Below are 22,026 nucleotides of genomic sequence, written 5' to 3' on the forward strand. Positions count from 1 at the left end.
CGCCCATCCTCCCGCCGCGCAGGGCCGCTGAGCGATGCGCCAAAGCCCCGGGGTCAGGCCGGCTCCGACTTCCGTGGGTCCGAGGCACGCTTGCCGCGGAGAGCCCCCTTGCTCTATAAAAAAATGTTCAAATTTTATTTTACGACTCCGTTGGTCTAAAGATGGACGTATTCATGCTCTCCGCTGAAACGCTTCCTAGGCCTGAGAGTTCTCTTCCTTTTTTTCTTTTCCGATTGTAAAAGAGATGAACTCATCTCGTTCCACCCCCTAAAAGCGCTGTGTGCTCTGGGCGCTGCGCCCGCCTTCCAGGACGGACGAGCTGGCCCTGCCTGTAACCAAGACACCGAATCCGCTTCTTCCCTTAACAGAGGGATCAGGTGCTGGCACTATTCTAGGGGCTTGGGGATCCCACGATGGAAAAACCAGACAGAAGTTCCTGCCCCTGTGGTGTGACATTGCAGAGAGGAAGACACTCATTAAAAAGACAAATCGCATAAATAAGTGCGATGCCAGGAGATCGTGACTCCCCCGGCGGGAGCTCGGGAGCGTGGGGCCGGCGGAAGGTGCCGCTGCAGTTTTAGGGTTGTTGATGAGTCCTCACCTAGAAGGTGACATTTGAAGGAAGACTTAAGGAGGCAAGGGCTGAGTCCCGCTCATATCTGGGGGTGGCGGGGAGGGAGGGGATCATGCCAGGCAGAGGGAAGAGCAAGCGCACAGGCCCTGGGGTGGAAGCGAGGTGGCCGAGTCAGTGACAGCACGAAAGTAACAACTGGAGTGAAATTACAGCGCAGACAGCGCTGCCGAGGAGAGACTTGTGGCTCCACGAACGTTTCTGGGAGGGGGATTCGACCCCGTTGGGAGGGTCAGGTGTTTCCTGAGGACAGGTGGGACGACAGGTGCCCCACAGCTGAGTAGGCAGAGCGGCGTGTTCGGGCGGAGGGGTCTTGTGACGGGAGAGGGCGTGGCGAGCACAGAGCTGGAGGGAGCCAGCGGGCTGGGGTGCACCGGCGCAGGGCTGGAGGGGCAGGTTGGGCCCACGGGCCTCGTGGGCGGCTGTCCTTTCGTAAGAACGAGGTGAAGCTTAGAGACGTTCTAGGCAGGGGAGCAGGTGACATTAATCATATTCATATTTTGCAAAGATCATAGAGCTCAGGGCGGGGAGTGGATTGGAGGGGATCGGGAGGACCAGGTGGCTGCGCCAGGTGGGAGCTTACAGAACCGCTCAGGTGAGAGGAAGTGGGTGACGGTGGAAGGACAGAGGTGGAGGGGTGGCTAGGCGTTTGGGAGATAAAAGCCCACAGGACTTGGTGATAGATCAAAGGTGGGAGATGTGGGAAGGAGGGAGAGAGGTGCCAAGTTTTTGGCTTGAACACCTGGGCAAGGGAAGGCAGGCTCATCGAGAAGAGAGCAGATTGGCTAGCGTGGGGCCTGGCTTTGGGAGAGATGAGTTCAGGGGCCTTCAAGGCATCCAGGCCATTAGAGGTATGAGTCTGGAGCTCAGAAGTGGTCCTTTGTGAATCACCTGCACACGGGAGCCAACTGAAGCCAAACCGGGGACAATGACACCAACGGGGAGAGATGTAGGGAAGGAATCTCAATAGTTCCTGGCCAGGCCCAGGGGAATGAGCCATCAGAGAAATGGTTCTCTCTTACTCTTGTCTAAACAAGAGTAATGAAGTCGTTTGAAAAAAAATACCAATACGGTTTTCTATTCTGCATTTACACACAAAAACCCTGCTATTTAACGGATAAACCGACCTCAACATCCCAGGGGCTCATCACAATAGACACCTGTTTTTGGCCCAGGTGAAGTCCAAAGGGGCATTCCCCAAGGTGTGTGTGGGGGGGTGGTCTCCACACAGTCATTCAGGGACCCAGGCATCTTCTATCTCGGGGCCACACTGAACCACAAGGGAGGGGCGTATGTGGCCCCAGCCCAGGAGGAGGAGGAAGTGGGTGTGGGGCGTGGCTGTTCAGCTGCTTCTTCAGCTTTTATCTTCTGGGGTGGTGGGGTGGGGTGGGGCTGACATTGGGAAACCCGAGGAAACAAAAGTTGATATCTTGTTCCCGATATTCAAAATAAGATTTTGCAGAAAGAGGAAAGGCTTGAATTTTAGACACTGTTGAGAAAGGACTTATGAAGATTCCTTTGATGTTTTTTAACCTTCCGAAGCAAGAACCTTCTAAGAGTAGAGCTCTCTCAACCCTCCAGGCCCAGACCGGCCCGTGGCTGTTTCTACCTGTGCGCGTCTTACCCTTTGGTGTAGACAGGCGAGTGGGAGGAGCCCCGCAGAACGCGGAGGAAACACGACAGGGGCTGCAGGTGCCGCCGAGGCGGGAGGGAGGGCGCGGGATGCCCCTCCGCTGGGCGTCGCGTTGGGGGCACCGCTGTTTGCGTGGGGCTGAGCTGCTGGCACCAGCCTGGCGGCCCCAGCCTGGCCAGGGGACAGAAGGTGTGCTGAGTCGACCTGCCCTACTCAGAGCTGAAAGCACAGTGGCTTCTTGCGGGGATGACCGACGGGGTCACCCTTGGCCCCCGTGAGGAAGCACAGTCAAGCCGGGAGGTGGGCGGGGACTGGCACAGCGGGCCGCAGGGCCAGGTGGGACCCCAGCGGCCTCACGGCGAAACCCGGCAAATCAGGAGCCTGCAGGGTACACGAGTGACCAGATGTGGCTGGAAACCCCTGCCCACAATACTGGGTCACACGAGTCCCGCCCAGCCCCCCTCCCCCAGCTGCATCCTAGAGAGAGATAATAACCAAAGGGTCGTTATTACCCTAAATAGACCAAGTCAGACCCAAAGGGACCGATCAAACGACAGGACAGGACTCAGTTTTATATCACACCCTCCAAGCCACGCAGCGGGCGCTGGGTCGAGACGAAGTCGGATCAGAACCAAGTAAGAGGCCAGCTCCTTGGCTCGCCCGGGCGCCCGCGAACGACCCGGTGAGGCTGCGGGGCTCAAACGGGAGAGAAAGAGGCCGGGCGCGCGCAGCTGGGGGCAGGGCAGGCGGCAGTGGGGACGCTCACCTGCTTTCTCGGGGTGTCCACGAGGTGGTGGAAGAGCCCCACCTTTCCTGGCCTGAGCCTGCGGAGCGGACCAGCGGGGAGAGCGGCCTGAGCCCTCGGCGGACGGACATCTGGTGTCTCCTGGGCCAAAGGGAGGAGCGAGGCGCCTCTTAAGCGCTTTGTGACCCGGCAGGGGGGTCGCGTCTCAAGGATGCCTTTTCCGTTTTCTTTTGTGAACACGCTTTCTGTGCAAAGCCTGCAGCCATGCGATTTTTATTTTTATTTTTATTTTTATTTTTATTTTTTTTTGCGTGAATGACATTGTTTTTAATAATGGATCCCGTGCCAGGCCCTGTGTTAAGGTTTTGATGGACTTTAAGGCCCGTTCGATCGCCCTAACTTTATGCAGCGGGTGTCATCGCCACCGCGTGTTTGTGACCTGGAAGCCTGAGGCTCCTGGAGAGGGTTAAGGCCACGTCGCAGTCCGGGTTGGAGCAGGCACTGGAACCCAGGACTGCGTGACCCTGCCCCCAGGAAGCCCAGCCCCGCGCAGCAACGGCGTGTGGGCCTCAGGTGAGGCATTCACAGCCCTGTTTGGGGCCATTGTTTACGGAGCACCTGCTTTCCATCTGGGCACCAGCCCCAGCCCTCACAGCCTTGGCTCAGCCTCCCCAGCACCGCGGCCTCTGACCGCCCCTGCCCACCCACTGACGGCCTGTCAGGGCAGCTGCCTTTTGGCTCCTGGTTCAGATCTGGGCAGTTGCAGAGGCACAGGTGTGCGTGTGTGCGTGTGTGTGCGTGTGTGTGCGTTGACGCAAATATCACAGAGAAAGGTGCCTTTTCTTATTTTATGTGGAATTCACGAGTGATTTGTGTCTTCTGGTCAATAACGCTTTTCACTCTTCAGGGAAGTTTCTGTGGACCCGATAAGTCTTACACTCACACACGTGCACATATGTACACGCATGTACACACCTGCACAGGTCGCGTGCCTGCACGCTCACACGTGTGCCTACTCACGCAGTGGCTCTTACCCCACACGCTTCCTATGGCCACAGTTCCTCCCGCTGGGGGAGCCGCAGCCCCACCCCGAGACTCTGCATTTGAACCCAGAAAGTATGTTTTCTAGGGAAAATGTCCCCAAATTATGGCCCTTTAACTACACTGCCTTGCAAACTTCAGGAGGGCAGGACAGCCCAAGTCCTCCTGTACCCTGCCGCAGCACGTGGTGGACAGACAGAAAGATGCTCAAACATTATTTTGATCCACACGCAGTGGGATCAATTGAAGCCATGCCTGGGTCCGCACAGGTCCGTGACAGGTTAAAACAGGTTGTTATGGGCTGGCTTGGGAACTTCATCACACTGTGTCCGGCGGAATATGAATTCTGGTTTCCAAGCATATACGCTCCTTATAGAGAGTCCATGGGGGCACTCTGGACGGTCTGGACAAAGGGGGATGGGAGCCACAGGGCTGTGATCCGGGTCTGAGCTGAGCCAGCGCAAGAACCCAGGGCCTGGAACCAAAGGGTGTTGGACTCGGGTTCCAGAACCAAGGCAGCGGCACCCCAGGTGGCTGTGGACCGCTGGCTCACGGGCGGGGAGAGAGTCTCATGGGACACAGAGTCACCAGAGCAGCTGCAAGATGCCCAGCTGCACTTGAATTTCAGATCAACAGAGATCGATTTTTAGGCAGAAGTATGTTCCGGGCCATCTTTAGCATCCTGCATTTTTATGGGCCCCATCCAGCAGCCCTACCACCACGGCTGGTCCAAGAAGCCACCGCAGGGAGCCTGTGGCCCATGTTCGTGAAGCTGTGAGGCTCCAGCTGCAGCCTGGGGCTGGGGCCCATCCTCTGCCAGTCTCAGCTTTGATGCGCTGTCCCCAGGGGAATAATGAACACCCAACTCGCATAGAGCAGTGCCAGCCATCCTCTGGGTGGGTGCCGAGAGAGGTCACTCCTGTATAATACTTGCCGGGGTCTTCAAAGTTCCAGTGGCCTTTGTGCTTTATTTGTTCAATTTACTGTAATTCAGAATCCACGAAACAGAACTTTCTGACACTGAACCACTGTTTATGCAACCGATACATTTAAAACACGTTTTCAGATGATTGAAATCTTTTAATAATGCCTGCGAAGTATTAAACTTTTATATCATGAACTATAACACAGAAAAATGCATGAAGCAAAATGAATTGCTCAGTGATTTATCGCACATGTGTAAGCCTGGCCTGGTCTTGAGGGAATATTTGCCAGCTCTCTAGAAGTTTCTCCTCAGGCCTCTCTATCACTCACCCCTTGTCTCTCAGCCCCTGCCAAGAGCTAATCACTGCCTTCGACTTTTATGTTCATTGCTTTCTGGCTATTTTTTTTTTTTTTTAAATAGCTATAGCACCTGTCTTAGTGTGGGTTCTCCCCAAAGCCTGTAGTTTATTGGGGAGGTGACCTGAGGAGGCAGGAGTAAGGTGAGTGAGATGGGGAAGGGAGAGAAGCGAACGTCAAATGCGTGGATGACCGGTCACCCACGTGGGCACCTGCGGCCCAGCCCCAACGGGCCCTCTGAGGAGCCATACGCAACAAACTTTATCACGGTCCTGCTCGAGGGTGGGTGCTGGAGGGTGGGGACCCGAGGCATTTACTTACCAACTTCCTGCCCCCCGCTGGTTAGGGGGTGCCCCTGGGGCATCTGAGCGGCAGGTGCATCTGTCGAAGGCAGAACGAGGTTGCTGGAGAGGGCAAGTGTCAGGGTGCTTGTCACCCTATGTGGGGGGCGGGGGTACCCAGGTGAGCCTAGGAGGTGCACAGGAGGCTACTCCCGACCGCGGTAATCAGGATTTAAACCAGCGGCGTGGAGAGGGGGCGACGGAACTAAGCCGTGTGTTTAGTGACATTGATACGAGCTCCTCTGCTCCTGGGGGACAGGAAGTGCGGACCGGCAGCCCTGAGCGGCTCTGTGTACGGCACGCATCCCCGAACTCCAGGGTTTAGTTTAGCCTTTTTGGGGGAAAACTTTGTGTAAATGGAATCAGAAGTACGTGTTCTTTTGTGTCTGCTTTTTTGTTGTTGTTTTGTTCATCATTTCGCTAGAGTTGTCCATGTTTTTGCCTGTGGCTCTAGTTCATTTTCAGAGCTGTATATATATATATATATATATTTTTTTTTTCTTATGAATATCTGCTTAACTGAACTCCATATATTGAAAAGTATGTGTTTTTCACTATTCTACAGTGCTATCTTTGCCAGAAATCAGGTGATTATATGTGAGGGGTCTGTTTCTGGAGCCTGTTCATTTCACTGGTCCATTTGCCTGTGTGCGTACAGCTTTATGATAACTCTGTGTCCAGTGGACGATGTTCTCCAACTCTGTGCTTCTTTAAAATTTTGATGTCTGTCCTTGGCCCTTTACTGTACATGTTTAAGAATCGGTCTTTTCATATCTTTTAGGATAATACACATTTGTTTTTTAAAAAACTCTGGGATCTTTAAATTTTGGGGTTTTAATATGATAGATTGATGCAGAGAAAATTGACATTTTTGTAGTATCCAATCTATGAACATTGTGTATGTGTGTGTGTGTCTGTTTGTATATATATATGTGTATATATATATATATGTATATGTATGTGTGCGTGCGTGCGCACATGTGTATATATATGTATGTGTATATATATGTGTGTGTATGTGTGTGTGTGTGTGTGTGTGTATATCTCCATTTATTTAGGCTACCAAAACTTTCAACAATGTTTTGTGGCATATAGGACTTACATATCTTTTATTTATTCCTAAGTACTTGATTTTTTTATGCTATTGTAAATGGTATCATTTTCAAAATTTCCATTTTCCGTTTGTTACTAGTTTATAATATAATATTTGTATATTTGTATATTTACCTCATGTCTAGCAACCTTGCTAAATTCATTTTAATAAGATGTTTCGATCCGTTTAGCTTTTCTATATAAACGGACACATTATCTGTGAATAATGACAATTTTCCCCCTTTTCCCCCCAGTTTTTATGTCTTTTGTCTCTTTTTCTTGCCCTGTTGCACTGCTTAGGACCTTCAAAACAACGTCAAAAAGTGTTGGAGTTAGCAGACATTTTCATCCATCCCTAATCTTGGAGAAAAAGCTTTTAACATTTCACCTTCAGCCTAACGCATGCTGTATGAAGACATTGCTATCATGTTAGGAAAGTTCTCCTCTAGTTCCAGTTAAGAATGTTTCTCATGTATGAGTATTGAATTTAATCAACAGCTTTTTGAAAATCCATTGATAGGATCATAATTTTTCTTCTTTTTTCTGTTAACATGGTAAATTGTAGGGACCAATTAACTTTGAAATGTTAAACCAACATTGCTTTCTAGGAAAAAAAAAACAATTTAGTTGCGCTATATTACCCTATTTATGTATTGATCGAGTTGCCTTTAAACTTTAAAAGTTTAAAACTGTGAATTCGATTTCTTTACTAGTTATAGGCTATTCAGGTTTTCCTCTTCATTTTTGCGATAGTTCAAAATACGTGTTTTCCCAGGAAATCGTCCATTTAATTTTAACTTTAAAATTCTTTTTGGCACGCGTTGTTTATTATATCCCCTTAGACATCCTTTTTGATGTCTGTAAGATCTGTTATGAGTTGAGTCGTGCCTCCTCCTCCCCCCAAATTCATATGTTGACGTCCTAACCCCCAACACCTCAAAATATGACTGCATTTGGAGATAGGACGGTAAAATGAAGTTCTATGGGTGGTCCCTAGTCTAACAGGACTCATGTCCTTGTAAGACGAGATTAGAGCACAGACACCCATCGGGGAGACCGTGGGAAGACACAGGGGTGAGATGACGGTCCACGAGCAGAGGAGAGAGGCCTGGAACAGAGCCTTGCCTCATACCCCTCAGTGGGAAGCAACCCTGCTGACACCTTGATCTTGAACTCCTAGCCTCCATGACTGAGAGAATGGGTTTCTGTTGTTTAAGCCGCCTAGCCTGTGGCAGTCGGCTGTGGCAGCTCTAGCGCACGAAGACAGTCCCACTTTTTCTTGATCAGACTTTCCGGGGCTTCATCAGTTAGTCTCGTCAAAGCACCAGCTTCGGCGAGCCTCTCTGTTTTACGCTTACTTTCGATTTCATTAATTTCTGCTTTTATCCATCTCGTTTCCTCCCTTCGACTTCTTTTGGGCTTAATTTGCTGTTTGCTTACTCACCTCTGGGGATGAATACTTAGATTGTTGACGTTGTGGACTTTTCCTCTGTCCTAACACAAGCATTTGAAGTGACACATTTCCCTCTAAGCGTGACTTTCGATGAATCCCACAAATTTTGACACATTGTATTTTCATTATCATCAAGACAGTTTGGCAAGACATCCAAGTGAAAAAATAAAAAATAAAAATAACATAGCTGAGAGTTAGCGACCTGGACCTGGAGCTTAGCCACGTGGAGGATTCGCATTTTGGGGTTTGGAGGTCAATTCTGAACGAGAAAACGGATACGCTTTCAGGTCCCCCTCTGCCACTAAGCAGTGCCGTGGATGGAGCAGGGAGACCTGAGCGGGTCCTTGATGTTCTCATGGCATCTACTGTCTCTATGCTGTCTCTTCACCGATGGTCTCTCCCTGTTCGCTAGACTTTTGTATCTGACAGCAGCTTGATTTCACCACCTAGATATCTAATATCTCAAACGTATCAAGTCCCAAACCAAAATCTTTGATTTCCTCTGCCAGATCTGCTTCTCGCTTGGTTAATCACCAAGGAAAACGTCGATGATGCGTAGGGACCCACAGAGATTTGGGGTGTAAGTATCGCTTGCTTCTACAGGGGCGTCCCTAAGTCAGAAGCACAGATCTCCAATGCTTCCTAAATATCACCTCCCACGTCGTGAGGCCTGAACTCTCTGCCTCCCTCTCCCCGGCCTCCGTCACCTGCTTCCTTCCGTCCACCCACGTGTTTGTCTCCTCGACTTGCGCAATCCGTTCTCCTAACTCGTCTGTGAACCAACTCCGCTCCTTCCTGGATCTGCGCCCTTCCCGGTGACGCATTCAAATCCCCCCACTCTGCGAAGCTGCTCCCGGCTCCCCTAACCCTCGTCTGGCTCCTCTGAACGGGCCGTGTCTGCGCCACATCATTTAGCGCCCAGTTGTACAGTGGCCTATGGCGCTCCGTGTTCTTCCGTCCATGTTTGGCCTTCGTCCCTGAGCAAGTCTGTCGGCCCCCACGATGCTTAGCGCGTTCTTAGTTCTCGGTCACTGCTCCCCACTTGTTAACTGATGGGGCCTGATCTGCAACACCCAAAAGTGCTTCTTCCAGCCCCAGAATTCCCTGTCTCTGCACGGAGGCTGCCACCTCGCACCGGATGTCTGCACGACACCAATGGACTGAGGCTGACCCCTCTGGCCCCCTCCCCGTTTCTTTGGCCTAAGTGTCAGAGACAGGGCTCTGCCGTCTTCCTCCCTTCTGGGCTCCTGGACGATGGTTCTCACGCTTGGGCGGGACTAAGGTCCAAAGCTTTTAAAAATGCTCGGTACTGTTCCCCCAGAGGTCCCGACTCGGCCACGTCTGGGGCGGCACAGGAGCAGACGCCCGGCGGTCTGGGCCGATGGAGAAGGCTCGCGCCTTGGTTCTTGGGCCTGCCCCTCACACACAGCCTCTTTTGCCTTTCTGGGATCAGATGAAATTGCTTGAGTGGGTCGGAACCAAGCGCCTTTGGGCTCATGGGCCGCCCTCCGTCCCAGGTCCACCCGGATGGAGTCCGCCTGGTTCTCTGACCGCGATCACCTCCGTGATCACAACCGTGGGGCTGAGAAGGGCTTACAACGTGGCTCTGCCTTCGGCGCCTGGCGCTGGGCATGGTGGCTTCCCCTGAAAGCGTTCCGGTTCAGATCCTGGTCCACACTAGCGATTAGTTATCAAACACAGCCCAGGAGAAAGGAACGCTTAAATGTCGGTCTTGATTTTTACGTCTATAAGCGCACAGGGAGAAGAGGTGCACCTGCCGTGGTTTGTGTAGCTAAGACAGGGGCCCAGACGGCACGCGGGGTCCCCACAGGGTCCGCCCTTGGGCGGCGGCATTGACCTTCCACTTCAGCCACTTCGGTGTTCTTTGTGGGGGAGGCTGATGTCCTACAATGATCATGGGCTACTTTTGTAAGAAAAATAAGTTAAAAAGCCAAGAAGCAAAAACAAACAAGCACAGTCTTTTAAACTAAAATATTCAACATAAGTACTCAGTGTTCTGTGTAAAAGAAAGATGGAGACAATGTCACACTCCATCCCGCCTCGCCTCTCCTCCTCCTCCCCTCGCCTCCCTTCCTCCCCTCTCTCTCTCTCCCGCCCCCCCCCACTGCATCCATGAATTACCAGGATGTTTTAGGATGCAGAGTTGCATCCTAGAACCGAGCCCCAAGTCCTCTCATGCCTAAGAAGGGTCTTTGAAGTGACTGTGGGCTCGGAAGTGTCCTCTAAACGGAAGAGGCCCCTCAATGACTTACGGGGCCGTGGAACTGAAAGATTCCGGGGTGACTCTGGGCTCGGATCCCTATTTTCACACAATTGAAAGTGTCTCTTCCTTCCTGACTTCTCGCTTTCCCAGCAACATCAGTTAGGTGCTCTTTGAACTTGGAGGGAACAGAAGTCACTCACGGCGGCATCGTGTCTACCATCAGCGCGTGAATGCGAGGGGCTTTGTCTTCTTTTACACTTGACCCTGGCGGGGACGGGGAGCGTCGGGCCCCGCCCACCGCCACAAATCTCTACTGGGCCTTCCCACCCCTACGCTTCTGTTGGTGCGTCTTTGGTATTAATTAAGCCCCTTTGTCTTCTCCTTCAATGAGTCGCCTCTAACCGTGCGCTCATCCCTCCCTCCTTTCCGACCCAACGTTTTAGTTGCCAACAAACAGACACTTCATTATTTACCAAACATGACTCGGGACTGTTTTTCTGTTTCTTGGAACCCCAAGAGCGGCCTTACTCCCCTCCCGGATGAGAACGCTTCCTCCTGCCGAGCGAGATTCCGCTTGTGGCCCCAACGCGGCCCACGCTGTTCTCTTTCTTAAAGAGATGATTTTTTTTTTTTTTACTCCATTTAACTTGTTTTTCAACTGGGCTCAAAGGATCAGACTTACCCGTTCAGCAGGCACCAAGATGAGAAGCGTTGCGGGCAGGTGACTGGGTGACTGGGCCCGACAGTGGGAGGCACGACAGACTTACCCGGTCAGCAGCAGTCGTCACTTTCAAATAAAATTAGATTCTTCGCTCAAGGGTCTCCGCGTTGGAAGCAGCCGGCTTGGTCACCGTGAGGCTTGTCCTTGGCCAGCTGTAGGATGCGGATGAGTCCTGCTCCCCTGGGGGACAGCCCAGTGCCCCCAACTCGCCAACATTGTAGAGTCGCTTTCTGTTGCTTCCTCTGAGAAGGGTCCCTGGAGAAGTTTGTACAACGATCTGCTGGCTCCTTCCCAGACAGAAGACAATTCCAGGGGCTGGTGGGAGAGGCCTCTGGAGGTGGTGAAGACCTTCGTGAGACCCACCGAGGGACCAGAGGAAGCCATCTCTGTGGGCAGGGGAACAGGAAGCATTCTTTGTCATGGAAGCACCTGGAATGGTCCACTCCACGTAACTCTAGAGGTGCAATTAGTCTTCAGACACTCTCATGTGTTATAAGAATTCTCTCTTGGAAAACAGCATTCAAGGTGTGTGGCCAACAACCGGAGACACACTTCAGGCCACGAGGACAATGAGGAGACCTCGCTGCCTGTCACCGTTGCTAGTCTTTGATCACCATGGGCCGTCCTTTCTTCGAATTCGCTGCTTGGCCTGTGAGGAGCTTGTCCCAGGGTCCCTCCCAAAATGCCAGGTGCTGGTCTCTGCTGCTGACTGCTGAGATCACCCCTCAGACCCTCTCAGATGCTCCCACTCAGAAAGGGGCCTCGGTGACAAAACGTAAGCACTTGAAACGATGACATGAGCACACGCGGTGGGAGTCCCCCGCCCCCAGGTCCATGATAATAATGTTTTTCGGACCTTTGCAGGAGCCTCCTCTCCCCTCCATGGAGGGGGGCACGCCGGAGCCCACCCCGCCCCCCGGCCCCGCTCGGCTCCCCGCTTGGAGCCTCTGTCAGGCCCCCGCCCCAGCTGTTATCTGTCCCCGCCCAGCGGGTGTCTGTCTTTCCGGGTGGACAGATGGCTCCTTTGAACTTCAGGAGTGGATCTCGTGCACCTCCGTGTCCGAGACGCAGCGCTCGACACGCTGTGGGAATGAGCGGGCTCCGGACCGACGGAGCCCCCTTCGGTGTTTGTCCGGGCATCCTTGTCCCAGGAGACCGGCTCTGAGTGAGGAAAGGGGTGTCCTTCCATCCTCGCTGCCCTCTGGCCAGTCTACGGCGTCCCCTCTCTACCCCTGCTGTTTTGTGACTGAGACGGGTCATATCCACCCTGCCTTCTTTGTCAGGTGTCTCCATGCTTCCTGTACATACTGTGACATCTTTCTAGAAAGGGACGACGCTGGGGGGACATTGGCTTACGGGGAAGATAAAGCACCCAAGTCACGATGGCACTCGGGGCCGCCTGCACGCCAAGCGCTGACTCCTGTCATCCAGCTTCACGCGACACGCGGAGAGCGCTGTCTCTGACGGCGAGGACTCTCTGCGGTGAGATTCTATCTGTCCGCCCGCTCGGATTTCCAGCGTGGAGCCGAGTGAACACAGCAGGGCTCTGTCGATCTACAAAACAAACCGCAACGCTCCTCATCTTCAGAAGGGTCGCGTTGCGAGGCCAACGCAGACTCTCCGCCTCGCTCCTCAGCCACGCTGCGGCCAACTTTCCAGCTGAAAAAGAGGGAAACATCATAAAAGGATCATTTCCAGTCGCCCTGTGGAGGCGGATGGAAGAGATGGTGAGTCCGAAGCTATGAACAAAACAAGTTTATAAAAATTCCCAATGAGGCGGCATCTCAGACGAAATTAACCAGACCGACCGTGGCCAGGTTGCCAGGCCTGCGTGGGCTGCCGTAAGGGACCCACGCGGGGGAGCCTGGCCTGGGGTGGCAGGAGAAACCCGAGCAGACACGTGGGCTCAGGAGTGGACAGCTCACCTGCGCCATGACATAACAGATCCTCCAAAAGCACCTCCGAGGTCACAAATCCGCTCCCCGAGTTCCATCAGCCAGCAAGATGGACTCGCCGTAGGGAAGGAGACTAGAAGGGACAAACTCGGGCATGAACTGTCGTGCCTCCCACTGTCGGGGCCAGTCACCTGCCCGAAAACCCCGTCCTTTCCCGTGAGACGCCTGCCTCCCCTTCCCTACCAAACGGCTGGCAGCTCCCAGATCTCACCTCTTGGTTTTCGCTTTTTCCCCTGTGATGTCTCATGCACGCGATATCATAACGTAACAAACGCGTGAGCGTTTTCTCCTGTTTATCTGCCTCTTTGTCGCACAGACCCAGCTGTCCCAGCGACGGGGAGAGGGGGAGGGGGAGAGGGCGCGGGGAGAAGTCAGTCTTTCCTCCCTGCGTGAGGATGGCAGTGCTCTCTGAGTGATCTCTTTTCTTTTTAACAAACTTCTAAATTAATAGCACATGGTCAGAGAAAGGGCTGCGTGGCATCGGCCCCATGTGATTTGCCGAGATCTCGTAACAGCCCAACGTTTGGTCAGTTTTTAGACACGTTCTCTATGTGCTGGAGAGAAGGCGTGGTCTACACTAGTCGGGGTCCGAACCCAGGCCCCATGGTGAATGCGTGGGCACCCCACGCTGGCTGAGGGAGCACACGGCAGGGCAGGAGCAGACGTATGGAGCAGGCCCATACAGGTGGCACCTCCCAGCATAAAGTCACTTATTACTTTTATTATACTGGGCATCAGGCGCGTCTAACTTCTTATAATAACCATGTGGAACCTCTCTACCAAGTCCTGCCCCAAAGTAGGCACCGAAGTCAGAAAGATGAAATCGTCAACATCAGGTTCGGTATCGATAAAGCTATTAGAGAACATGCCTCCAGTCTGGGGCCTCATGGGTTCCCACTTCGTTAGAAACAGCCTCTAGTCCCAGGTGAGGTCAGGGATGTCCAAGCACAGGTAGGGCATCAGCCCAGAGTTGCCTGATTCAAAGTTTGAGGCCGGGCGGTCTGTGTGTTTATATTTCTCTCCTGAGAAGGCCTCATGTATCAATATTTTATCCTATGGCTTTATCATAAAAAATCAACAATGCCAAAGCAATTAAATTTTACATCATTTAGTAAATAAAAAAATATGGTCTCCCTACTCGACCCCAAGCTGAAAAAATTGTTAAAGTTTTTAAATATATCAACATATAACAAATGAACAACAAAAAGTATGAATGAATAATGTTATTAAGATTTAATATATATAGCACATATTATACATACATATAATATATACGTAATTTTGATTTTGAGATACTATACGTCCTTTTCAATTATATATAGAACATTTATAAAAATTGACCAACTATTAGGCCATAAAGAAATCTTAGTAAAATGCATGGAGTAGAATTGATATAATACAGACCATAATCTCTGACCACAAGGTAATTAGTTTAAGTTATTTTCAAGATAGCTTAAAAAAAAAAAAAACCCTCCACAATCCTAACAATATGCAAGGTGAAATATAACTAGAAACTATTAAATATTCAGAATTAACAATGAAAACGCCACATCTCAAAGCTTTTTGCAGTTAAAATAAATAATACGGCTAAGTTTACTGTCTTCAATGCATGTATTACAAAAAAGGAATCATTGAAAGTCTTACAAAGGAAGACAAGCCTCTTGCAAGTCACGAAATAAAAGAAGAGAAGGCATCAATAACAACATTAAGAACCAAAGGGCTCGTAATTGCACACAAAAGAGAAAAAAATCAGATCCGATTATAAATAAACATATGCCAGAAAACTTTAAAGTTAGACGAACTGGCAAATTTTTTAGAAGAATATGAATACATAAAACTCAAGAAAAAGTATAAAATATGAATTCACTAGTAACAATTAAAGCAATGATGTGAAGGTCAAAGTGGGTAGCCCACCCCCCACCCTCACCAGGCACATCAGCTCAAACGGCAAGTTTTACCGCTCGAGGAACAATAATGATTTATTTTCTATAAACCGTTCAAGAGAATAAGAAAAGAGGGGAAAATAAAAAAAAAGAGAGAAAACCTCATTTTTGGTGGTAGAACCTTGACACTGAAATAGAACAAAAACAACGTTATAAAAAAATTATAGGCGGGTCTCATAAATAAATGAACAATCTGATATACTAGTGTATTGAAAATATCTAAGAAACATGAGGATTTTTTTCCAAAATTTTCAATCGAGATGCAATTCGCAAACCGTAAAATGTACCCATTTAAAGTATACAATTCAGTAGTTTTTGCATATTCACAAGGTTGTATAACTATCGCCACTAACTCCAAAACGTTTTCATCACCCCAAAAAGATAGCCCGCGCCCATCGGTCACTCCCTACTCTTCCTTTCCCTCATCCCCTAGCAACCACTAATCTAATCTTTGTCCCTATGGATTTGCCTATTCTGAACATTTCACATCAACATGTTCATACCATACGTGGCCTTTGGTGACTGGCTCCTTTCACTTAGTACAGTTTTTCCAAAAATCATTTATGTGGTAGCATGTGCCCGTCTCTCATTCCTTCTTACAGCTGAATAATATTCCATTGATTGGTAAGCACTTTTTATTGATCCATTCATGGGTTTACGGACTTCTGGGTTAATTCCACTTTTTGGCTATTGTGAGTAATGCTGCTATGAATATGTGCGTACTCGTTTTTGTGGGGGACACGTGTTTTTAATTCTCTTGGATGGATACCTAAGAGTGAAATCGATGGGCCATATGGTGACTCCATATTGAGCGCCTGGGGAACCGCCAGACGCCTTTTCAAAGAGGCTGTACCATTTTGCGTTCTCATGAACAATGTATGAGGTGTCTAATTTCTCCACATTCTCACCAATACTTGTTCCCTTCTATTTAAAAAATTATGGCATCCTAATAGATGTGATGTTAGCATCTCATTGTTTTTCTTTGTATGGAGGTGCACGTCCCTGATGACTAATGACATTGAGCACCTTTTCACGTCCTTATTGCCCACCTGTGTGTCTTCTTTGGAGAAATGTCTGTTCAAACCCTTTGCCCGTTTTTAAGTTGAGTTATTCATCCTTTTTATTGTTGAGTTGTAATATATTCTGGAGCATAGACCCTTATCTGATATGTTTTGTAAAATTTTCTTCCATTCTGTGGGTTGTCTTTCACTTTCTTTATAATTTTTTGTTTATAATTTCTTTATAATCCAAAAGTTTCTCATTTTGATGACGTCTAATTGATCTGTTTTTTTTTTTTCCTTCGTTGCTTGTGCCTTTGGTCTTCACATCTACGAAACTGTTGCTTAATCTAAGGTGATAAAGATTTATATCTGTTTCTTTTAAAGAACTTTATCATTTTAGCTATACCAGGTCTTTGATTTATTTTGAGCTAATTTTTGTAGGTGGTGTGAGGTAGGGGTCCACGTTCATATTTTTGCATGTGGCTGTCCGGTTGTCCCAGCACTCAGCATTTGTCGAAGAGATTATTCGTTCCCCCATTGAATAGTTTTGGCACCCTTGTTGAAAATCAATTGACCATAGATATATGTTTTAATTTTTGGACTCTCAATTCTAGTCCACTGAGCTGTATGTCTATCTTATGCCAGTAAGTTTATGTCTTGATCACCGCAGCTTCGTCATAGGTTTTGAAATCAAAAAGTGTAAGTCTTCAATCTGCATTCTTCTTTTTCAAAGTTGTTTTGGCTACTTGGGGTCTTTTGAAAATCCATATGGATTTTCGGATAGGCGTCTCTTGTGGAAAAAAAAAAAAGGCAGTTAGTATTTTGGTAGGGATTGTGTGGAAGTCTATTCTATACCCAGAGAATATATGCTTCCGAAATGAGGTCAAAATAAAGACACTTAAAGACGAATGAAAGCTGAGATAATTTATAGTGGCAGATTCACTTTAAGGAAAATACTAAAGAGAATTCTTTAAGCAGAGAAAGAAAATTACAACAGAGGGAAGCATGGAGACACAGGAAGGGTCGAAAAACGACAGAAAGAATGAAAAAGTGGGGAAATCTTAATAAATGCTGATTATACAAAATAAGTCATGGTAAGTTATTGGAGGTTAAATACATAGAAATAGATACAGAATTACAGAATTACAATATGTTATAACAGTAGCCCAAAGAGTGAGAAAGGGCTAAATAAAGTTAAAATGTTGCGAAGTCCTTGTACTATTTGAGAAGGGGTAAAGGTATAAGGTATATGACACTTAAATAAATAAAGCCTGCCAGATGCAATCTCTTGTTTGGTAAATTGAGAAGAATAAAAGATATGAAGATTCAAGGGCAGGAAACAGACTGGCATTATTTACAGATTTTACGATCGCTTGGGTAGAAAAAATTTCTAAATATACTGATAAACTCTAGGATTAATAAATGAATTTAGCAAGGTCAATATAAACATTATATTTCTAAATTCTAGTAACAATTAGAAAATGAAAATTAAAAATAAGATACAATTTACCATAGCTTCAAAGAATATCAAAAACAGAGGAATAAATCTAACAAAAGACGTTCAAAATCTCTACACAGAAAACTACAAATCATTATTGAGATTAATTAAAGAAGGCTTAACTACAGGTTCATGGGTTCAATACTCAATTTTGTAAAGATGTCATTTCTGTCCAAATTGATCTACAGGTCCGAGTAATTCCAATAAAAGTCTCAGCAGGAATGTGTGTGTGTGTGTGTGTGTGTGTGTGTGTGTGTGTGTGTGTGTGCATGTAAATTGGAAAACAGATTAAAAAATGTATATAGAAATACAAAGATCTAAGGATATCCAAGGGAACCCTTGGACACACGCTATCAGATATCGAGGCGTTTGGGTTGCGTCCAGTCTCCTGCACGTAGGACTGGGCCGAATTGCCTTGTGGGTATCTTTGGGCATCCTGGCACTGTTTCTTTGGGAGCGAGTCTCACGAGTGTGCATGAGCATCTTTTCACGTGGCCAGAAGCCATTTGCTTTTCTATTTTGTAAATTGTGTGTTCATATCTCTAGTCTATTCTTCCATGGAGATAATGACCATTTTATTTTTGGAAGTTCCTTACATACAAGGTATTCAGTTAAACCATATGAAATTGCTATTTTGTTAGGTCAAAATGGCCAAAGACCAGTAATTTCAGATGGCTCAGCCTAATATATTAATCCCTTTTGTCTGCAATAAAAACGTTAAATGTTTTCTCCACTCTGTTTGTGGTTTTGCTTAGCTTACGGTGCTTTTGGTCACGCAAATTTTATATTTTTATGGAAACACGTTAATCTGGGATTCGAGTCAGAGTTAGGAAAGCTTCTTGGCTGTGATTCCTAGGTTATAAAGGCATTTCTCCATGTTTTCTTCATTTTACATTGAAATCTGTGATCCGTTTGGAATTTATTCCCGTGTATGGTGTAAGAATGGGCTCAATTATCTATTTTTCATATGCTTTCCCACGTATCTCAACATCACATTAAACTTTTCCACCGATTTGAGATGTCATCTTAATCTATACTAAATTTCTACACCCGGTGGGGTCTATTTCTGCATGTTCTATTGTTTAGGTTGTCTGTCTGTATATGCACATACCGATACCATGTTGTTTTAATCACACAGACTCTATAATACGCTTTAATATCTAGACATGCTAGTCAGCACCCTAACATTGCATTTCTTTCGGGGGGTGGAGAGGAGAGAATTTTCCTGGCTATTCTTTGCTTATTTATTCTTCTAAATGGCCTTTATAATCGACATGTCCAGCTCTAGTGACTAACTTGATGATATTCTTGTTGGGATTGTGTTATAAATTAATTTAGGGAGGATTGCGTTTTCTACTTCATCTACTTTATCTCCAGTTAGTTTTGACAAGTCATATCTTTTTCTAGAAATTTGCCCATTTAGTCTCACTTTTCATCTTCGTTGGCATAAAGTTGTCGTACTCTATTTTAAACTTCTGCCGATTTAGTAATTTTGTTCTTTCTTCATCCGTAGTTTCGTTTATTTCTTTAATTACCTTTTTCCCCCATGAAAAATCTTTCCAGAGGGCTGTCCATTTTCTTTGAAATTTGAAAAAATAAACTTTCGCCATCTCTTGCATGTTAGTCTTCTAGTTCGTGTTGGGCGTTTAGCGAATTTGTTTTCATCTTTCCATGGCTGCTAACGTTGGAGAAGGGGTATGATTTTCTTCCACATTTCAGCTGTTCGATCGCAGACATTTTGATGTGCTGCATTTTTGTCGCTGTTATTTTCAAAACATTCCTCAATTTCATTTTATGTTTCCTCATTGACTTGAGCTATTAGAAGTGTTTACATTTTAAAGAGAAAGGGCTGTTCATGATTGCAGTTGTCGTTAATTTCTAGTTTTATTGTGTTAAGGTCATTTCACAGATGAGTCTCAGAGAGGTCGGGTGACTTGCCCAAGGTCACACATTTGGTAAGAGGTGAGGCTGGACTGGAAACTCAAAGTCCATTTTCCATCCACTGCCCTGCCCTGCCCCTGCGGTTCACAGGTGGATACGCTATTTAATGATTACCAGCATAATTCCGGCAGGTGTCATTATGAGACAGTGAAGCTTCATGGATAAAACTGTAATGGAATATTCACATTTAATTTCCATGGTAGGATATTAAAACGTTAGAAGTAATAATTAAGCAGGGGATTGTTTTTGTAATAAACTCAAGCCACTCTTGATCTGGCTTCCCTTGAAAGCAGGGCCTAAAAAAGCTTGCGTGAAGGTGATTTACTTGGGAACGTAGGCCTAGGGAGCAGACGTGAGGGTCGGCAGGGCAGACACAGGAAGACATGTTATTGAATGGGCCAGGTGGGTCCATTTGGTGGGACCCTTTGAGGAGCCTTATGAAACCAGTCTTGGGACTGTCTTCCTGGGGAAGGATTGGGGAAGAATGTGTCCACCAACTCCTGTCCACTGACAGTCAGGGGTGGACCTCAGGCTCTATCTCCCCACATCTGTGGGCTATGCAAGAGTCAATGCTGATTGGCCCCCGGTATCACCTGCTACTGGAGATGCCCCACGTGGGCTTGAGATAGGGATGCCCACCTGTACCCCGCAAAGCCAACTCGAGTCTGCTCAGAACTACCTGGAATGAGAAGGGAGGTGGAGAGGGTTGAAATGAAAGCCAGAAGCGTCTGAAACAAGTAGATACTTAAAACACACACACACACACATGCACACACACACACACGCACACACGGACACACACGAACACACATACGTGTGTGCGCACACACACACACATTTTGATGCGTCTTTAAAATTGTGTATTTTCTGAAAATTATGGCTCTCGCTTTTGAAGGGAATGACCCATTATCATAATTGATACGGGGACCTCAGAGTGTCATTTGACAAGGGAATGTCATATTTAAGTAAATTTTCTTTGTTCTTGCAGACATTTGCTTCTGTGCATGTGCATGGGTGTGTGTGCGTGTGCGTGTGTGCGTGCACGTGTGTGTGCGTGTGTGTGTGTTGGGGGTGAGACTTCCAGGTCACCAGCAAAGACCTGATTATAAATGAAGGAAAAAATGGAAGGATTCAAATCTATCTTGATGGAGAGCTTGAAACGTGGGAGCTACGTTATTATTGCTTCAATAAGCATTTCCTTCTAAACTAATTCATCCTTTTAAGAATATGTAGAGACCCACGGGAACAGAGCACTCAGCAACATTTACATATATATTTAAAATAGAATCTCTCGTTCTATAACTTTATCCTAAATCCATAGTTATTCTAACTTTCAAATTCTAGGTTAATGTTTAAAAATCTATACCTATCTCTATGATATTTATGACTCATTTGTCCTGTTAATGCAGGCAGTGAAATAAACCACGTCCAGCAAACGGCTTCATCCACACTCTGTTGACACACATTTTCCATGCCGTGCTCAGAGACTTCATACAACCTGCCTAAGTCTCCCCAAGAAATAAAGGGTTGGGGGTCATTTCATCCATAATAAAATGGCGAAAGTTACTTTTCCCCTTTCGCAGTATGCTCCGGGGCTCTGGCTCTGTGTTGAAATGTTTGTTGAGTTATTCTACAAATGCTCGATGCTGTTGTCATCAGCTGACAGCCCAGCTGAGGAGACAGGAAGAGGCAGAGCTTCCAGGGAAGGTGCCTCTGTGTGAGTCTCCTGGGGCCGCCCACGTCGGGGAGCCCAGGAATGTCTGCCACCCCTGGGACAAACGGAGAATCGTTCTTGGTTTAAACTTGAATGATTCAAGTTCTACCATGTATCACCTTTTTTTGCTCAGGGCCTTTCAGGGCTACAAAATATAGGCTTAAGTTCATAAATGTATGTGGGCTCCAGAATATGTCTGAAAGCAGGTGAAAGGTTTTCTTCTTCCTTACTACTTACTCCATGTGGAAAATTACAGAAGACCTAACTGGGGACATCGCTTTGGAAAAAAAATGTCACTGTTGTTGTTCTTCGTGTTAATATCGTAATAATTACCTCTCAAGAGCTTGCTTCTTCATGGAAACTGAACGAGTAAATGAGATGCTCCTAACAGAAGACTGAAAGTCTTCGGCTGCACTTGACCTGGAGCTGCTGGTAAATCTGGGAAAGGAAAAGGCTGTGGCAGACCCCCTGCCCCGCCCGGCCCACCACCAGCTACCCCATCCGTCCATCTGGAGATGGTCAAAACCGCACGACCAACCTCTAAACGGTGCTGGAGGCGACTGTCCCAGAACTGAGAGGCGAACAGGGCCTCTTTAAGTCTCTGGGTGACACTCACTCATCGACTCATATGTGTCATAGTTCGTATGAATAAGACTTTCCTGGATTAACTCAGAAAACTATTACGGGCCATAAAACTCTTTCCCCGTGACGGTCACCAATTACCGGTGGCCCCGGCTGGCGATCCGCTCCTTCCTGCACCGCCCCCCAACGCAGGGCAGCCGGCCCCAGACCCCGGCCGCCGAGGGGGCGGC

Source organism: Pteropus medius, unplaced genomic scaffold (genome assembly GCF_902729225.1).
Source record: "Pteropus medius unplaced genomic scaffold, Ma_sr-lr_union100, whole genome shotgun sequence".
Classification (NCBI taxonomy): domain Eukaryota; kingdom Metazoa; phylum Chordata; class Mammalia; order Chiroptera; family Pteropodidae; genus Pteropus; species Pteropus medius.